This window comes from Vanessa tameamea, chromosome 12 (genome assembly GCF_037043105.1).
Source record: "Vanessa tameamea isolate UH-Manoa-2023 chromosome 12, ilVanTame1 primary haplotype, whole genome shotgun sequence".
Taxonomy (NCBI): domain Eukaryota; kingdom Metazoa; phylum Arthropoda; class Insecta; order Lepidoptera; family Nymphalidae; genus Vanessa; species Vanessa tameamea.
In genome coordinates, this window is record NC_087320.1 from 1,203,613 (window position 1) to 1,224,996 (window position 21,384).

The 21,384-nt window shown below is 32.6% G+C and overlaps 1 protein-coding gene across 3 annotated transcripts in view; it reads left to right on the plus strand.

Moving 5' to 3' along the window:
• Positions 1–21,384, plus strand: part of LOC113402434 (adenomatous polyposis coli protein-like) — a 62,988-nt gene that overhangs the window by 15,508 nt on the left and 26,096 nt on the right. The window contains exon 1 of one of the 3 annotated variants that reach the window (XM_026642680.2): positions 9,813–10,052. The exons of the other annotated variants lie outside the window; for them this stretch is intronic. The gene's annotated coding sequence lies outside the window, so the exon portion shown is untranslated. Of the gene's footprint in view, positions 1–9,812; positions 10,053–21,384 lie in introns of those variants that run through there. 3 annotated transcript variants of the gene reach the window in all.

Here is a 21,384-nt window from a genome sequence, read left to right on the forward strand (position 1 = left end):
ATTTATTATTTCTAATAAATAAATTTACAGCTATTACAATACAGTTATAAGTTCTATATAAGGTGGCTCAAAAAAGAAACGTACGCAGTTCACGTCTCGTAATCAGAATGAGTTACTGAACAGTCGTGAATATGATTGTTTGAAAAATAGTCAAAAGTATGTTTTACATAATAAACATACATAATCAGCCTGTTAATTTCCCACTGCTGGGCTAGGGCCTCCTCTCCCGTTGAGGAGAAGGTGTGGAGCATATTCCACCACGCTGCTCCAATGCGGGTTGGTGGAATACACATGTGGCAGAATTTCGTTGAAATTAGACACATGCAGGTTTCCTCACGATGTTTTCCTTCACCGCCGAGCACGAGATGAATTATAAACACAAATTAAGCACATGAAAATTCAGTGGTGCCTGCCTGGGTTTGAACCCGAAATCATCGGTTAAGATGCACGCGTTCTAACCACTGGGCCATCTCGGCAGTATGTTTTATTTTTCTATAAATAAATTCGCATATTAATGGGTTCATGTAGAAAATCACGTCACGATTACAGAGACTGATGAAAGATGTCAACAAAATAAGCTTTGTCTCGAATTGTATGAACTTCTCTAAACTCGCTTCTTTCTTGGTCTAACTTAATATGATGAAGCATTTTTTTATATGAATGCGTTAATCTCTGGATCTGCAAGTCCGTATTGAGACGTATTATTGATATTTATTATTTTTAATATATTTAACATCATGATACGGCTCATGGGTGCGGAGCAGGAGTGTTTAAGGCCGGTAAAACCGCGTAAAGCAGCTGATTATTAAATATAATGTTATTGACTCTAAATCTATACTAATATTATAAATGCAAAAGTTACTCTGTCTGTCTGTTACGCATTCACGACCAAACTACTGAACCCCAAGGAAAAACATATGCTAGTTTTTAATATCTAACACCTATTGAGCAACGGCGAAAACGCGAAGCGAAGCCGCGAGTCACAACTAGTAATTAATAAAACGTTTAATATAATTCAATGATATTGCACTGCACTTATATGGTAGACAGTTTGTCGTTTTTTACGCAAAGTTCCGAGTGCTGTAATAATTAGTTCATCGCCCCTGTAACGGGTGTGGCATATTTAATGAAACAAACATTTTACGCGAAGATTGTTTAATTAAAGTTTCTTTGTTCGTAATAGCCCTAGAGAAATTAGTGTGAATTCAGACATCTACGCTGTTGACCCCTACTTTTCACTTATCAGTTCAATGAGTTTAAATTATTATACAAACAATAATTATATTAAACTAGACGTGTATCCAATGAAATACCCCATTATTCAGAAACACACCAATATTTCTTAGTATTAGAGGTTTTGGTGACATGCATTGCCCTCATCTTACCTCGTGTTCGATGTAAACTTTCATTCCCTATTTAATCCTTTAATAGGATGGATATTTGAAACATTCTAACGACTGTAACACACATAGAGATGCTTATAATATTTCTAATATATACAGGGTTATTGGTAATTCGACGTATTCCCGTTAGAAGGTGATAGGGGTTACCATATGCATGATGCAAAAGTGAACCATTTTTGAGTTATCACGTTTTTTAGATTTTTTCAAAATAAGTCAAAATTGCAACTTCTAAAATTTATTTAAAAAAAGTTTTGATTAAAATCGATTTTTTTCTTCTGATTTATAAAAACGATTAAACACTGGATATTTTTCAATATTTTAACAATAATTATCGGTCCAAATTTAAAAATGCGAGACGGAAAACTATTTTATTTCAATATATTTTTTTATTTTTTTCCCTCAAATATGCCTGAAAAACAAAAAAAAAAACATTATGAAATTTGTTCTGCAGCTTATTTTAAAAACATAATCGTTTACGTAGCTTTCTGAAAATGTATAAAAACTAGGAATTTATTTCAAAGCAACCGAAATAAAATGATCAGAAAGGACGCTGGCGGAAATTCGTATTCGAACATGACCGAATTCGTACTAAAGGTCGTTAAAATTCCCACAAAATTGATTTAAAATAATATCCAATGTAAAAAAACGTACTTATTTACTTAACTTAATTACTTAATACAAATTTAAAATAAAATTTAGATTCATAAACAGTTCAGTAGTTAAGTTACAATTTAAGATATTTTGTAATTTAGTCTAGTTCTTGCTCGAAGTGACTTCCCCTATTGCGAACGCAAAGTCGCATTATTTTTCTAAGTTGTGACTTAACTACCGAACTAGTCAAATTATTTCGCGTTGTATTTGAAGCGTTCATAATTCTTATTTTGATTTCGCGGATGACACAGGCGAGACGTCATAAACTAGGGATTTAATGTGATCCCAAATATAGAAATCAACCGGCGTTAATTCCGGACTCCTCGCGGGCCACGGGGTGGGTCCCCTTCGGCCTATCCAACGATTAGGAAAATGGCTATCAAGCCAGAAAGAGTAATGAATATCATAGATTATTGAAGCTCTCGACCAATATATATCGCGTAGATTGCATGTAAAATATCGTTTACTTTGCGTTTGTCCCCCTTGGGGTACGAATTGTTGTTTGTATATTTATTTTTGCATATAGTAAATAATTCAAGAGATTTTTTATTTGAGTGGATTTTGTATTACGATTTATACACACATGACTTGGAGATGAGACTTCGTGCCGAGCATATAAATCTTGAATTATGTGATATTTTCTGGCAAATAGCCCATAAATGTTTTTTCGTATTTTCGTATTACGTCGCTCATCCGATTAAGTTACTTAGTTGGCACTTGCGTGAAGGTTTCTGGCGGATTATCAACGTAGTAGCAGCAGTTCGTGTCTCATATCGTGTAATATATACAAGTATATTAATGTCATGTTGGAGCTCCACAGATATGTTCGCCTTTTTTCCTTATCTTTAATCATTTGTAACTTCATTTATTTTAATGTGCCTGCATATTTTTATCACCAGCCAGTATCACATTCTAAGTTATAGAATTAGTATATTTTTTAAATTGATTTATTGTATTTAGGAAAAAAATTAAAAGGCAAGACTGTACTTTTTATAATATTCTCATTTTCAATCGTTCAAGCTTTCAATTTCATAAAACATTGTAAAGTTACGATACTTGAATAATTGATTGATCTTTGACACATAACAATACGAAAATGACGCATGAAAACAAGTTACCCTTTGAAAACAAATATGATTTAATGATCAATAATAATCAATGAACGTGTAGCTGGGTCTTGCACGCATTGTGTAATAATTAGGGTTAGGAATCATGTCGAATTATACGAGCAGCGCGCATTCCGCATAGGGCATCGCGATTCACTCTTACTTCCTGTTAACGGTATCTATGCTAATTTGGAATCGTTTCGAATTGTACGTATTAAGTTATTAAGGTTACAACAACCGAGATGGCCCAGTGGTTAGAACGCGTGCATCTTAACCGATGATTTCGGGTTCAAACCCAGGCAGGCACCGCTGAATTTTCATGTGCTTAATTTGTGTTTATAATTCATCTCGTGCTCGGCGGTGAAGGAAAACATCGTGAGGAAACCTGCATGTGTCTAATTTCAACGAAATTCTGGCACATGTGTATTCCACCAACCCGCATTGGAGCAGCGTGGTGGAATATGCTCCATACCTTCTCCTCAACGGGAGAGGAGGCCTTAGCCCAGCAGTGGGAAATTTACAGGCTGATTATGTTATTATGTATGTAAGGTTACAACAATTTGTAGAATTATACTTGGCTTGTTTAGACGAATTGAGAGAAGTGGGTGAGACCTGTATGCTCACACTTTTGCACTATATAAAATGTGCCACGGCGAAAATCTAAGCAGGTTGTCTCCTGTTTGATATAATATAAAAATAAAATCTATCTATCTATACTTATAAAATAACATGTCTGACTTTTCATCATCACCGAGCGTAAACTATTAAAGTTGGGGCCATGAAATTTGGTAAGTAGAATCTTTTTATTGAGTAGACACCTACTAAGGAAGAAATTTTGAAAATGGTACAATTTTCAAAATTCTACCACTGTTGAAAATTTGTACGAAAGTCCGTCATTTTTTAAGTTTGAAACATGAAACTTTATTTTTGGGATACTGATTAAAATTAGTAGATACTTAAGCGTTTCTGCATATTCTACCCTAAAGGGTGAAATACACGCCAATGTGGTATACAAAGAGGTCTTAAATTAACGTGATATTTTAAGTTAATCTGTAAATATATTAAAATTCCACGCGAGCAAAGTCGCGGGCAACAGCTAGTATTAATATATGTATGATATGTAGTAAATAGTAATTCAATATATGACGTAATTTATCTAAGACAACACATTAACACGTGTTCATTAAAGTCGGACAAGCTAATGTTAACACGAGTTGTAGTTTTGTTTTAAATATTACCAATACTACAAATTAATTAAACAGTTGTTGTTGAGTGATATTCAAGATAAGCGCCTTATCAGACTTGTAATTTGTTAGCGTGTCGGAGGCGTGTAATGAACCGTGAATCTTCGAAGAAACTAAATTAACAGCAGGTTTTTTTTATGGAAATCCAATGGTCGTTGCGTATACGCCGCGAATGTGTTTTGCGTGCGCGAAGAGATCGCTACGTATACGCGGCGGGCGCGTTGACCGATAGAATCACTAGTGATACGTTCACAAATCGCTAATGTATTTACGGGCTTTTATTGGTTTAAGTTAAACATATTTGGACGTAAAAGTATATGTTATTGACGCCCTCCGTGGTCGAGTAGTGTGTACACCGGTTTTCATGGGTACGCCACTCCGAGGTCCCGGGTATTATTAGGGTATTATTCTATTTTGTCTTTGGTCTGGGTGTTTGTGGTACTGTCGTTACTTCTGATTTTCCATAACACAAGTGCTTTAGCTACTTACATTGGGATCAGGAATAATGTATGAGATGTTGTCCAATATTTATTTATATTGAGAGAGTAAATGAGAGACATCAAGTATATACAAATCGATGCAATAAGAGATGGCTAATCCCTCTTGAAATACCGATGTCTATAAACTGTGGTGATCAGACAAGTAATTATAATTGATGAAATATTAGTTTAGTGTGTCTCGATGAAAAAGTTTATTTTTCTTTTTCCTATACACGCAGAGGAAACCACCAGAAAAGTACCAATCCCATTAGAGGAACCGGGTCATAGGATTACTACCTACTCACTTAAACCGCTACGACGAGAATCTTGCACACGAATCAAAATTAAAGTAAAAAATCATAATTTAATATAAACTAGCCAAAAGTCTACCACCGGTTCGGTAAAAAACACGGACCTGGGAAGAACCAGAGAAACAAACTCAGCGGTTTATTTTTTGTAATGACATATTTTACAATGATTGTTTTAATACATTGTTTAAAAAAAAACGTAATTTGAAATAGCCTGGAGGGGATCATCTCACTCCCAAGGTGTGCAGTCAACTAAAAAATCATTAGTTTTGTGATATCAATGATCCCATAAAAGAGTAACGTATGAAATGTACATAAAACTATGTAATCGGACAATTGAAGTTTATGCGCGTTCCCATGGCTAACACGTACGAAATTAGTAACGTACATTACAATTTCTGGATAAATCGCTATGTTTTTGCGTACATACAGAATCAGTAAGCCTATTTGAATATAACGCGTCCGCTTCAATACTCTGTTAAAAAAGAAAGAATTTCTCTTAGTCTCGAAGACTAAGTCTGTAGACTTTACCTCATCGTCTAATTAAATATTTAAAACACGTGACTGTAATGCGGACTTTCTTTTCTTATGCTGATGACTGTGTAACAATATGTACGTACTTATAATAACGCGTTATATCTGTGCGAAAACAAGAATAGGCTTGTAAGGAATAGTTGACTTTATCATATAATTAACTTGCTAAGCTGTTACCAGCATACATCATGGGCTTTAAAAAAAAAGTCTTAGTTTAAAATAAAATGTTTTTTTCTCTGTAGGTACTATTTAAGGTAGTAAATACACTGTTCATTTTTATTAGCCTTTCAATTCTGTGTTCGGAATATAAATCAAATACACAAAATATACAATTTTAAATAAAGTGCTGTGAAGTTTTTTCAAACAATACGGCAACACAAATAACGTTCTGAAATCGATTATATTTTCATTAAATCGTATAGAATGATAAAAAATGTGTTTATTATTTTGAACACACGACATACCTAATCGTCCAACCAAGTTTATTATTAAAATATGCTATAAGTTAGAAAGGATCCACTAGTAGGCTTATTGTTAACGCATTTATAATAATTGTGATATTATTATAAATTATATTGTATTTAAATTTAAAGCTAAATATAGTTCTGCAACGGAATTGTTACATTATAAACCTACCGCTGCCTTAAATATATAAAATAGGATGTAATATGTAGATGGACAGAGTTACATAATACTAGTATCACTCTATGCAACCCTTTAACTAAATAATATTAATTTATTGTTTAATATGAATCTGATATTATAATAAAGTAATATAGAGTGAAGCTAATTTAATATCTAAGCAAAATTCACTCGAGGTTTCGCCTGACTTTGAGATATATGTAATTAAAATACTAATATGGTGTACATTGATACGTGTGTGTGTTTTAGTAAGCATATATTACTCTTCGTGTGAAAAGATCGCGTATGCATGTGTGTGTGTTGATTTGTATGCGTGTTGTGTTTTGTGTAAGAAAATGCTAAAATTCTTATGCAAAACAAACAATTAAAAACATAATTGATCGTTATTATCATGTTATGTGCAGCAAAATTTACATATGTTTCCCCTACATCGCAAGATTATTAGGGGAATTTACGGGGCTACTGAGCAAGTTGTCAGATCATGTAAATTATTGTTTGATATGAAGGGGCTCAAACAAGCAATATCTGCATTAATATTGGAAATAGTTGTAGTAACTACGTTATAAGTTACATATGAGTGCGTGTTTGCGTCTATGCGTTTTTGCATGCGTGTGGGTGTGTTTGTTTTTATTCGACAATGCTTAAAATATATTGACAACTTTGCAAATTCTAAAAAAGATGTTATATTATAGTACATTTATTACTAATCGTCAACTTCTTATAACCTAGCTTCATATGATGACTGCCCTGGTCCTCATTAGTGTAAAGCCGTAGCCCCGTAAGTCCTGGGTTCAAGACCATGGGCAGGGCCAATAAAGAAGTTATTGTATTTTTATGTCGACAAATTATCTTAGCAGTAGCTTCCGGTAGCTCACACTTTAAAATCTCAAAAGGGCGTTTAGTAAAACCGTTGATCCTACGCGTGAACTTGTTCCGGTCGTATTTGCCTTGACCGAAATCTGTCAGAAATATAAAACATAATTAAATTAAAAAAACAGGTTTCGCGGTTTTCTTTTGCAAATATGCCGTGATGTCTTGGCGGTAAAGGTTTTTGCAATGCCGTCTAAGGAGATTCTATCCACTCACCGTACAAGTAATCACCACGCAGCAATTCTATTATATTGTATTATCATACGTGAACACAAGATACGTCGGCCTATATAGTATTTATTTGCTTACTCAATTTCCATTACAAATGTACGAGTATTAGTTATGTGACTTTATTTTGTAATATAAATAGTGACATAATCTATGTTTCACAACAATTTAAATACTATTCTTTATTAACAGAATAAAAATATTTACGGCCCTACTAAAGATATTATATATCGAGGGAATAGTTATATAATTTATCTTTTTCTGTCGTGTTTATCGTCGTAATTTAACATTTTAAAGAAAGAGACAGAACATTGTGATCAAGATACAACCGATGCACGACGTTTAAGTAAAGGAGTATTTTTATTGCTGTCCCAATTAAATCATTACGTGTGTCACGTGAGCATCCTTTGTAAGTTTTTAATAGTTCTGATATTTAAAAAAAATAGTTATTTATTTATATCAACTAATATAAGTATATTTATAATGAACATGTTATTCGTATACGATAAATTACTTTATCTTCTAATCATTTTGTAAATAAAGTATCTTTCAAATCATGCTCATATAGACAGCGGTAAATAAATGTGATGTTTATATATAAGTTTAATAAGTATTTAGTTTATAAGTTTAATAAATTAAGTGTGCTCTCGACCAATGATTTCAATTTGCTGTCAAATGTTGTTATTTTCCTTTTATCCTGTTATGGTTGGAATAGAGCATACGTGCCTTGCAAGGCACGGTATACACTTCCAACTGCCAAACAACGGATCGCTACCGATATTTTCGAATAACTTCTTATAGATCCGGGTTTTAAATCTGGATCGCTGGATCTTAGCGCCTTTGTCACTAAACCACGGAGGCAGTCAAACGTAGTTAGTTAATAATTAAATACACAACTAACAAATCATCGGCAATCGATGCATTATGCATGTAAATAGTAAATTCAACGAACTGACGTCTTATGCGCTTTCTTACGTGATTCCAGATTAAATGCTCTGTTAATGATAGACTATTGGCCTTTTGTTAATTGATGTATGAACGATATACATGGTGATCGTTTAAATTATTATTATAGGTAATAACCCAGTATTATAATAGATAATTTTATTAAATTTCATTAAAGATTTATTTTTTATTCAACATCAAAATATACTTTATTCGAGTAGGCAATTGTCAATCTATGCTAATATTATAAATGTGAAAGTAACTCCGTCTGTCTGTCTGTCTGTCGCTCTTTCACTACCAAACAAATGAACCGATTTGATGAAATTTGGTATGAAAAAAACTTGACATGCACATTACCTGTGACATTACCGTAGGTATTTCCACTTCACCAAAAACTTGTAAGATTAAAAATAGCCCTAACCGCTCGTTTTTCAAGAGTAACATTATTCTCAATAAGACAATTGAATGCTGATGATATAAATTGACTCACCAGAGATTATTTAATATACTGAAAGTATAAAAATATATTTATCAACCAATGATTTATTTACTTGTAAATACGAACTCAAACCCACCCAACATTATCTCATTTAGTGTCTGAGGTCAAATATTGCGTTAGACGAATTTTGAATGTCATAACTTTTATTCATTATGCTAATATTTCGACTAGCTTCTCCGCGTGGTTTAAACTTTTGTGCTGGTCGTAGGTTCTATGCGCCATAGCGTGATTTTATATACATAGTTTCAATAAATCACACTTTTGTTTTATATCGGTCGGCCATTTTTTGATGATTTTTGAAAATATACTTTATTCAAGTAGCTTTTTACAGTAATATAGTAATAATAGTTTCCTACACTTTAATTTCAAACGTCTTCTCGGCTTTTATTAAAAGCAGCTTAAAAAAATTATGCTGCGTTGTGTGTGTTGATAATAATAAGTCTCACAACAGTATTTATTTCAGCCCACGATGTGTACTTTATGAGAGACGGCACGTAGCATTGGCTCGTAAGGATGATGTAACTACCAAAAGGTTTAGTTCGATTAAATACTTTACTTATACTTGATAATACGTTCAGTGAATTATAATTCATCAAATATTTCGCAGTGAATACTTTTCAATTATCTACATAAACAATTCATAACTAATCATAGTTAAAGGAAATAAGTGTTAACAGTAACACAGTAAATGAATTAATGACTACTACTTAAATTGTGTGTATGCGCGGCGACGACGTACTCGTTTACTCGCACATAGTACGTGAAACTACATCCCCCTGTATCGCGGAGCACGCACAGCGCCGACCCAGTCAGTCGGTCTCGCGGCATGCGGCCACTGCGCGCGCATCGACCGCCTTCTCTGATACATATTCATTTTACGAATACGTTCCGTGTGCAATTCAATTTTTATTGTGACTTTGACATTTCACTTTTTTTTTTTTAATACGAAGTGAATATCGCTCAGTGATAGTGTTATGTATTCGGGTCCATCGATGTGCCTTATCGGAATGCGTAGAAATCGTCACGCACGAACAGCTCAGAAGACCATGGAGATGTAACCACCGGGTTGCTTGTACTTGGACAATTTCAGGCACCGCTGCCTCCCGTCTAGCAGTTGCGTTGATTGCCGTACCGTTATGGCTGGTATTATTCTTACACTTAAAATAAATTGCACTAAAAGAAAGTGTTTTCGTCTTGAAATTTAAATAACACTTCCTAACGTAGTCTTTCCGACAAGAAAAGGCACTCTGTAAAATGAATATTAACTATCGGATGTTTTCAAAGACCAGTTAAAACGAATTTTCAAATTTATTTCAACTAAATAGAGTCTTTAATTCTTTGTTTCGGTCGACTGTTCCGTAGTTCTAAATCCGTAGTTTCGGGGTAGTCTCCGACCAGATTGTCGGTTGCTCGTCTTAATCTTTATAGTTTGTTTAGGACTAATGATCTGTTTGATGCGTGTGGTATGCCGAAGACAGATGAGGCGATGACATTTAAACTATTCCTAATTTTCGATCGAAGACGTATCCTCGTACACACCGCGTGCATAAATCTTTTACTCTTTAAGTATACGTCATTTTTGAAACCATGAAGTTACTAGCGAATGTGATATAATATACAACGATTCACAAATAAGGTTTTTTTTTATATTATTCATAATAGTTTTGAAAAGACTATAGGTTATATATCAGCTCGAACTACTGAATTATTTTTTATATATTTTGTCATACGTTTCAAAGTCAATAAATGTTTTCATAACAGTAAGCTTACTTACTGTGTGTTAATTATTGTTGGGTTTCCACTAATCTTGAAGTGTTTGCAGTATTTTGATTGATATTTAATATTGTTTTCTGTTTTGTAATAGTTGTTACCAGTTCACACGCCTTAAGCACTATTCCGTCTTATACGTAAACGAACCTACAACAGTAATTGATGTTATAGTTTTTTTTTTTTTAAATAAATAAAAAGTTATTCAATATACTTTTTCGTGACATAATAGACTTCTTTAACTTACTTCCTTGGTATTAGAAATAGTGGACGGTTGTTCGTGTGTGGTAATAGGTAAAGTATTAGTAATTTTCGTGAATTAGTTAAAATTGTGATTGTAGTAGAGAGAGTGATTCTGAACTTAATGACAGGAAACAGCTAATAAATAATTGCTATTATGTTTCCGACCCTTTCACATAAGTGTTACATAAATATCCATAAATACTGATCTTGACCTACGCCGGCGAAAATACAGTAATTACCTAACTGCGCCGGAGTAATGGCCGTGCCAATTTATTTAAATATACTTGCTAAAGTTATTTAAAGATATTTATATGAAGTTTTTTAATTCTATTTACATTTGGTTGTCATTTTGCAGTTCCGTATATGTGGGTAACACCCACTCCCCGTTTATTCGTAGCACTAGCAATACTTTGTATTGATGGGTCGTTTGGTGAATGAGTCAGTGTAATTATAGGCACAAGGGGTATGAAATGAGTGTTTGACGCTGTCTGTTGTGGTTATTCTTAATACAATTTCAATGTCTATGAGAAATTGTCAAATTAAATAATAATAAAAACCATTTCATTTAAAAAAAAAAACCACTAAATAAATGATAAATTTCCCGTTTGTTTAACAACTACAAATATTATTTATGCTAAAGTAACTTGGTCTGTCTGTTACATTTTCACGGCCAGACTACTGAACCGAATTTTATGAAATTTTGTATAAAGCAAGCTTAAATGCCATGTAAGTACACTACTTTTATACTACGCTAGGCTAGGCTACTTTTTATACCTAAAACCTATGACCCTAACACGCGAATGAAGCCGCGGATGGAAACTATATATGTGTAACTATATAACTATATATACTAGTAGTAATATATGTATAATACATAGAGACATTTTTCGAAGACGATTATTTTTTTCATTTAATTCAAATTAGATGAAAAGAAAACTTTGAAATTTCACAGTTTAATTCAATTTTGTCTTTATTCATTTAATTGATAGTATTTCTTATAACCCACCTCTCAAATGAATATATTATGTGTCAGGTATTAAACAATTGATCCAGTGACAGTACTAGCGCTAGTGAGTCACAAACCAGAATAACGTGGCGCTTGAGTATAAACAGGTCACAGTTATAAGTAATCATAACTCCGCTATGGATGGTGTTGTGCAAACATACGGACCAGACTAAATATGGAATGAAAATTATTGATTATTAATGTAACTATACAATAAGTACAGAATTTCAAACGAATTTGTGTCGTAAGTTAACTTTTAATTGGAAATATACAGTGAATTTCAGTATAAAAATAAATTTAAAATGAAAATTCTCGGTGTGCTATCAAACATAAACTCACTAATTGTATAGTAACCTTTCGCACACAAGCGTTCCTTAACAATTTTTTTAAATTTGGCTACAGAAGCATTTTGAACGCTTTCTGGGATCCTGTTGTAGAAGCGTATACATTGCCCCACAAAAGAGTTACTGACTCTATGCAGTCGAGTAACAGGAGTAACAAGATTGTGTTTGTTCCTTGTACCAATGTTATGAGAATCACATATTTTCATAAAATTATTAATATTTTTCCGTACATACAAAACATTACAGAATATATATTGAGAAGCAATAGTTAATATCTTAATTTCTTTAAATTTATACTTTAATGATTCCTTGGCTCCTAGGTCATAGATTGCGCGAATAGCCCTCTTCTGCAGCACGAATATAGTATGGATAGCGGCTGCGTTACCCCAAAGCATAATACCGTAGGACATTATACTGTGAAAGTAACTGAAATAAACTAGGCGAGCCGTATCAACATCGGTAAATAATCTAATTTTTTGACCGCAAATGCCGCAGAACTCAGTCTACCCGCCAATCCGTTTATAAGGGGGAGCCACTGTAACTTGGCATCAAGAGTAAGGCCAAGAAATTCAGTTGTTTCAACTGGATCCATCGGTTCCCCATTGATAAGTACATCGGGTTTTACATTTTGCACGTTTGGTGTGCTAAATTTTACAATTTTAGTTTTATTATTTAGCCTAAGATTATTTACGCTAAACCAGTGTACTATATCAGAAATAGCATTGTTTACATCTCCATACTGTACCTGTTTCCTATTAATTTTAAAAACCAAAGAGGTATCATCAGCAAACAATACTATATCATGTTTGTTCCCAACAAGAAAGGGCAAGTCATTTATGTATATGAGGAATAGAAAAGGTCCAAGAATTGATCCTTGTGGGACCCCCATACCAACTGAGACACCAGAAGACCTTTTCCCTTTAACGTCAACCCTCTGAATTCTATTGTTAAGATAAGAAGTCAGAAGGTCGAGTGCACATTCTCTAATTCCATAGTGATATAGTGTCCTGACCAGAGTTTCATGTTGAACACAATCAAAGCCTTTGGATAAGTCGCAGAAAATCCCTAAGGCATCCTGCCACCTCTACCAGGCTTCATAGATATTTCAACTAACCTAGTTTATCCCCCGGCTCGTGATTTTTCTGATATAAAAAGTATCCTCTCTTTGTAATCTCCGATCCACAAACTTACTGCATAAAAGAACACACAAATACACTTTTACATTCGTAATTATTAGTAAGGAATCTGATGTGTTCTGTCTACTGGCACCTTCATGAATTGTTACGTTTCGAAGACGCGGTAATATTGTGTTTAAATTAAATGTTTGCAATATTTTTTAAAGAAATATTAACACAAAATAGTATGAGAGAATGTTACCTACGCTTAAAACGGTCTTGTTTCTAGATAGCCAATCTTCATTTCAAACAAGTTTTTACTATGGGATAGCTCAACCACAACGTAGGTTTAAGTGTTAGTTAAATGCCTTATACAACAGACTATCTAACTCTGATAGAAGAGTCTAATAACACTTAGTGCGTCTAACTGTATATTCCAAACGATTGAACATACTCGGCTGCATTGACTGTCTAATCTCCATTTTATGAAATGCTGGTCAAATTCAGATTAAAAAAATTCGACGTTTAATAGAATATTCATTGGTCGGTTAAAACCGATTCGCGACAGGTGACCAATGAGCGTTCATTGTTCATTATGATTAGTTAATCAGGCTTTAGTTATCGTTTCGAAAATATAAAAGGTAGTAGTGGTGTGAAAAAAATTGTATAAATATTTTAAAAAAATACATTTTTTTACTTCAAAACCCGCCATGTTACCGCTGTATAGATAACCTCCTTATAACACGAATAAAGTGTAAAGTTGTTTGAAATAAATATCTTATTTCTCTACGATTTGTGGTAACATATAAAGAAACATATATCTTGGAACTTTCTTCGAAATTGTTCCTCTAATAAAACACGGTATATAGTTTATTTTTACTTTCTAAAGCCGAATACGTCGGATGTGTACGTAACCATCCCATTGTATCAGACGACGTTATATTTCATGTTCTATGTGGATATGTAACGTATGAAATTCATCTGGAGAATGTTCTGGAAGAATCTAGGGCAAGTATGTCTTGGTATGTGTTTGTTTTTGCTTCCAAAGTATTTCAACATTCGTTATTATAACAGATGTTTATGGGCTGTTCTATGATTTTATAGTCAACTAACTTATCTTGGCCTCGTAGATTTTAGTTTTCCATCTGGTACTATTGATAAGTGATTTTATTGTTATGTCATCGATTCCCGTTATAGCTATTACTCCCGTCGAGAGATAAAGACCGTTGTTTTGTTCTAATCGTAAGCATATAAATAAATAGTTTCATCAAAATCTGTCACACGATTTATAGTCTTATAATAGTATAGATAGATACAAGATAGAGAACTGTTTAAACGTTAACGTGACTGTCTGTCTGTTTGTCTGTTACGTTTTCTCGGCTAAATAACTGAACCGAATTTGTTGAAGTTGTTGTTTATTTTTTTGTTTATAATGTGGTATTAGATTTAAAATAGCTTGAAATTTCATACTTTGATCGAAAGTTGAAACTATATAGTGACTGGTTTGAAATTATTCATACAAAAATGATAAGAATGCAAGTGTAGAGTGTAGTGATCAATTTCTATCGATAGCGTTTAAATATTTTACATTATTCACATTACCGACCGATACTAGTCACCGGATATAAGCTACTTTCAATTTTGTAATTACAAAACTCCACTATACTCAATGATAAAATACATTGAAATACTGTTTTTTAAAATGTTAAGCCTACAAAAATTTACAACTACATAACACATTTGGCCATCACTCCCGCTAAATTCTTGTCTAATTATATTGTCACAATATAATTGTAGGTAAATAAGCTTTGATATATACCTATAGTATTTTTTGTAAATTGTATTTTTAGAGTTAATCGTTACGTCGATTGCCTATTGAGATTTTTATCAGTTATTTTTCAATAGATTCCACATTATGACCTTTGACATCGTGTTAATATAAATGTAATTGTAGAAGTCAATTTGAATGAAAATAAATTGACTTGAAAAAAGATGATCTGTCAAGTTAAGACATCTGAATCGGTATCTTAATCGTTCTTGTCAATTAATTTTATTTTGAACGTTCTCTCGTCTCAGTCAATTTTTATTACGTATACTTTAAGCGAATTCACTTCAATATCTCGCGGAGATAATCACTATCTTTATAATATGCCTTAAAATTATTCTCGATATGAAAATTTACGCAATAAATTCCAATGTTACTCCATCCCATGATTGATGAATAATGCTACTGACGTTATTTTATAACAATAACTCATACGGCTTCAATGATTTTATCATTTTACATAATCCATGTGTTTGCAAACACACATTGTAAATTTTTATTCAAAGATTACTTTACAGATACATACATACATTTTTTTTTCTATCTGTACATTATTTGCTATATCTTTTTAAATAAATCATTAACAAATAACGCCATGCGCAGACGCACTGACACCGTTCACCCGTGTGACTCACGCGTTGGAGATTATAATTTATTTTAGTGTGAAGGTTAGCGCAAGCAATTAATGACTAGATATTTAATCATGAGTAATTCCTATGGGAAAGTATACTCTTTAAGCGAATGATATGTTGCTTTCTCGCTTTCACACATGCATCTTTATTATTAGTGCAATAAAGCGCAATCTAATTTAGCCGGTCTGAAGTTAAGCACAGTGCATTTTTATTTATTTATATTATTTTGTTCGAGAAACTACTTGGTTGATATATACATGAACACAATAAAATAATTGATTCTATCCTCCCAGATGTAAAACAGCATGCAAATATATAAAAGTAACTTTAGCTCACCAGCACATCAGTATCGTTTATTTTTTGCAACAAGATACAAAACATTCAATTGAAGAAAAAAAAACATCTTAAATTTGCAAAATTTGATTTGGTGTCTACTTTTTAATGGAGCACACATCCGAACATATCTCTACTTAGAGAGAGATTATGAATCTTATGTTATTTGATGAAGATCCGTAATCACGTCTATAAACTAAGTAATCGCCCGCATAGCTAACTTGTTTGTAAAAACTAAATCTGCGCAGCCACTCGTGACTAATATCTGACTGGCTTAACGTTTTTAAGTTTTATTTTTCTCTGTATTTTTTAAAGTGAAATTTCTTTGGGTGTAATGAGAGAACAATTTCAAGGTCGTATTCAAGTGTCGAATGGCCGTGTGCGTTAAGCGCTACTGGCGCAAAAATATATTAACTGGGTACATCAGGTATTTTTTCAATCTTCTGTTGTTATTTGAACACTATTATTACTGTATATAATAAATTCTTACTAAATCAGTGTCTTAAAAAAAATAAATGAAATAACGTATTACAGTTACGCAATGTGCCCTTTATTTATTTATATAACATGAATAAATACTATTCTCCCATCATTATGTATTATTTCATAATCATTAACAGACTGTAGGAACCGTGTTATATACCTAGTGAAAATTGTATTCGTTATGTCTGTAGTAACAGTTTCTTCGAGTATGTTCAACGATGTTATTGTTCAAAACACAAACTTTTTGTCGCTACATCTGTAATCAGTTACAAGTTACAGTAGCGGGAAACATTCATACGGAACTCATTTATATAATCGTCACAATAACGTCAAACTAATCAACAGTAACAAGAAGCTAATAAACTATGTTTATGTTTGGTCGTTAAATTAAAACTATTCCAGTCGAAGAAATATTAAAGATTAACATACAATTTGCTAACAGCTGTACACTAACTATCAGTTCTTGATTAATATATGTATATATTTTTATTTATAACAATATTCCACGTGACTAATATATATGAAAATTAATTTAACTTTCAACAGTTTTGAGACCGGCTTTGTCAATTTTCAAAATGCAATTTTTTTACAAATCCATTATGAATAACATTGTTTGGAAGGCATAATTCCCGTTTGATTCCATCGAAATTGAAGTTAGTATTTACAAAAGTCAGCAGACGTCGCTTGGACCATTAAGTGACCAACCATATTTAATTCCCATGAAAATATACGTATTTATATGTAACTTTAATGGTAATTGGGCAAACGGTGTTATGTTATGAGTATATAACTACCTACCGGTACCTGTTTCGCACGCATAGAATAAGGGTTTACATAAAACGTTTTTTAAATAAAGAAAACATACAAAGTTACAAATACAAATTATCTATACATACATATAATATAATTGGAGTGTCTGTTTGTAATATTAAAATAACATATTTTTACTGAATGCAAATGTATGTATATACAAGGTACATATACCGAAATAACATATTTTTCAATTTTTGTCTGTCTGTCTGTCTGTTTGTTTGTTCCGGTTAATCTCTGGAACGGCTGGACCGATTTTGACGAGACTTTCACTGACAGAAAGCTGATGGTATAAGGAGTAACTAGCTACTCCAATAATAACTTTGTTAAATTCAAACGCGTACGAAGTCGCGGGCACAGCTATTTTATTATATAATTTAAACTTTATTTATTACATATGTAGGTAGAAGAATGATTATAAAGCTTAAAACCTTGTCTGTTACATAAGAGACGCTAAACCCCGAGTGACTCAGTGGCGCAAGCGAACCGGTCGCAACAAAAACACACTCCTTATTTGTAACTTGCACGTCAATTTTGTTAAATGTATTATTGAATGCGAGACGAATTGCGAGAGCAGTTAAAAATGTCGATTATTTTTTTTCATTTCGTATCATGCACGCCGTAATGATTTAAACTTAATATCAGGTAATTAGAAAAATGAATTTGGTCTTTCAATTGTTAATTATTAATTTTATTAATTAATTATTTAAATATTTATACAAGCAACATTTGTGGTAACTTCAACCGTGAGCAATTGTCTATTTCCCTCCTCGTCTGAACTTTTATATATACTTTTACTCGAATGTACTCTAGGATGTGTATAATTTGACAGAACTAAAGAATGCTAATAAATAAGCATTATTGAATGGCAAGTGGACTACCTGATATTAAGTGGTGACCACTGGCCATAGACTGGCACTGTAAGACAGATTAACCAACCCTTCGCAAATGCGTCGCCAACCTTGAAGACTAATATGGTATGACCCCTGTGCTTGTAACACTTACACACACAGTAATACTCACAGTAATACTTAAATACAATCAATCTAAATAGGCTTATACAATTATCTATTATCGATACATATTATATTATAAACATACAAAAATACACTCACGAAAACAAGCACACGTGCTTGGAAGCTTAGGCTTCCATGGATCATCATACTCAAATATAATTCAATTCTAACAATGTTACATACATATGTGTCGAACTAATAACCTCCTTTTTCTTGAAGTCGGTTAATAAGGTACTACCGCCGCGTGTGTACGCGTTAAACACAAAAACTACCGAACTTAATTCTATACGGTTTTAACTAACGGACGGAGTGTTTCATGAGAAACGTATGGGTTTTCTGTTTAAGATTTAAATTGTCTGAAACATGGTGATTGTTGAAGGTGATTGATAAAAATAAGACGTTGAGCAATAGAGATGTGTATTTTGCCCGTGCGAAGCCGATGGTGTCTATTAAAATATATAAACATACTTTATTCTGAAATAATATCTCATTACAAAACGAGTAACGTAACGATTTCTTTGAATAAAAAAAATTTGATCTTTTAAAATGAAATTTAATACAAAAGAAATCAAGGGAAAGTATACCAGTTATCGGGTACTTCGATTACAAAAGATATGACTCTTGATGAATTATTTCAAAAGCATTTTCTTTATTTGCTTACCAAATACTTACCGTTTGTTTGTCCGTCAAAGATTGTCTCTATTTCAAGTTCCAATCTACATTACTAACATGATAAATCTAACTTTCACTCGATTTCGTAATCAATTTAACGGAGTCGGTTATAATTAATCTAGCACTTTTCATTTAGATCATAAAATCATGATCAATATAAATATTAATGATTCTAAATTTAATACCGAGTCACTTTCATTTTTTAAATTAATTGTATCAAGTTACTATCGTTCACTCATAGACTGCTTTGAAACATATAAAATCTTACCTATTATTAGCAACACGTAGTCTGAAAACAATACTCGTGAAGGTAATTAAGAAATGGCTAATTAGGTCTACATTTTCCTATTCAGTGCTTTAAAAATGAATAATAATACGTATTATGTTCATTGCACAAAAAAGTGGAAAGAAAATTTAAGGCCTAACAATATTAAAAGGTCTTAAATGTATCTTTATTGCACAGTAAAGAGGAATTTAAGACTATAGACTAGTAATTAAATATTTGTTTATCCTAATCATTCGACCTGATAAAATCTACCAACTATTAATCAACAAACATCAAGCAGTCCTAACAATGTTATTTACGAGTGGAATACAAATATTGTGATCGTTATCGCATCGACTGTCTATTTACCAGGTTACGACCTATTTCGCTTATATTTATCGTACTACAAACAGACTAAAGGTAGTCTTCGTATGTCCAACCTGTCGCCAGCGGCGAAACCACGACGCCCTCCAGTAAATGATATAAATATAATAACGGACTACGCTATCCGTGTAAACCTGAAGGTTGAAAAGAAAGAACTATAGTTTATTACATAATGTCTGCTATATCTGTCCTTTTCTTGAATATGTTTAAAACGACACATTGCGTGGTTCGTGTATTTTGCTAGCAATGTCCCGGGCTTCCTACGCTCCTAATTTATATGCACCATTCAAACCGTCAGGTCCGTATTCGGTGACTAAGCAACTATATGAATTGTTATTGCAATAGTCTTTGTATGCTTAAAGCCTATTATTTCCGATTTAATTCGAATATATTTGAACATCTTTAGTATATAAGATTTTATCGTATCGTATATGATAAGTATGTGTAACAATGCCCTTATTATTAAAAAAATGTTTGTAATATGCATTTCGGCGGCATCGCTCGCATTTTAATGGTTGGTCCTCAAGTGTAAGGCATAAAAAAGTATCTTGCTTGATACTAAATTTCATCAAATGCGATTCAGTAGTTTGCTTGTGAAAAAGCAATAAACAAACAGAGTTACTTTCACATACATAAATATACATATTAGTACAGATTTTGATAATATTGATAGAATGCCAATATAAATGATCAATCTGTTAATAAAAATAAAATGTTAAAAAACGAATTCCATATAAATTAAGTCTCGCCCATACGAAGAAGCCATCCAACTATGGCACAGGGTCGTCGAGTTTTCTTGCGTAACCTCCTTTGTTGTTTAACATCTTTAAATTGAATTTTCAACGATTTAAATGAATACTCGCATTCAATTGATTATAAAAAAAGCTTTCTCCATTATTTAAAGTAGTTTTCGTAATGACATAAATAATAGTTACAGTTGGTAATTGTAATAGGTTCTTTTTTTTGTACATATTTGTCACTCCAGTGCTTTTAAAGAAATTTGATAGTGATGATGATAATAATTCTTTTCAACATTTACTATTGAATCTTAACCGACGATTACGGGTTCAGACCCAGGCAAGTACCACTGAATATTTAATATAGGCTCCAAAATCTTTTCATTTGGGGAATAGATTTTCTCCCAGCCTTTACGGTACTTATAAAATATTATTTTGATAAATAATCTCTGTGATACTGAAATATCATAATCTTGATATTCCTCGCAAACGATCAGTAACGACTTCTTTTCATTAAATAAAATCCTTCAAACTTGTTATCAAATTATCCCCAATTCTTAGTTTCTCAAACCAGTGATTATAAACTCCTTAATTATTCGATGTGAAACGCCTATCAATAGTCTGAAATTCAGGCCATTACTTCCTCGGTACCTTCACGCTTCGTTATTTTAGATGTCGACACCATACTTGACCTCATCCGGTTGCATATTACAAAGTCCTTCCGTTTTACGGGAACTAAGTTAACAGAAAATGAAGCCTTTTAACTCAATGCCTTTGGACTCAATGAGATATTCTTTAGATAGTTTATGAGTAAGGTTAAATATTTAATAGTGACTATTTCAA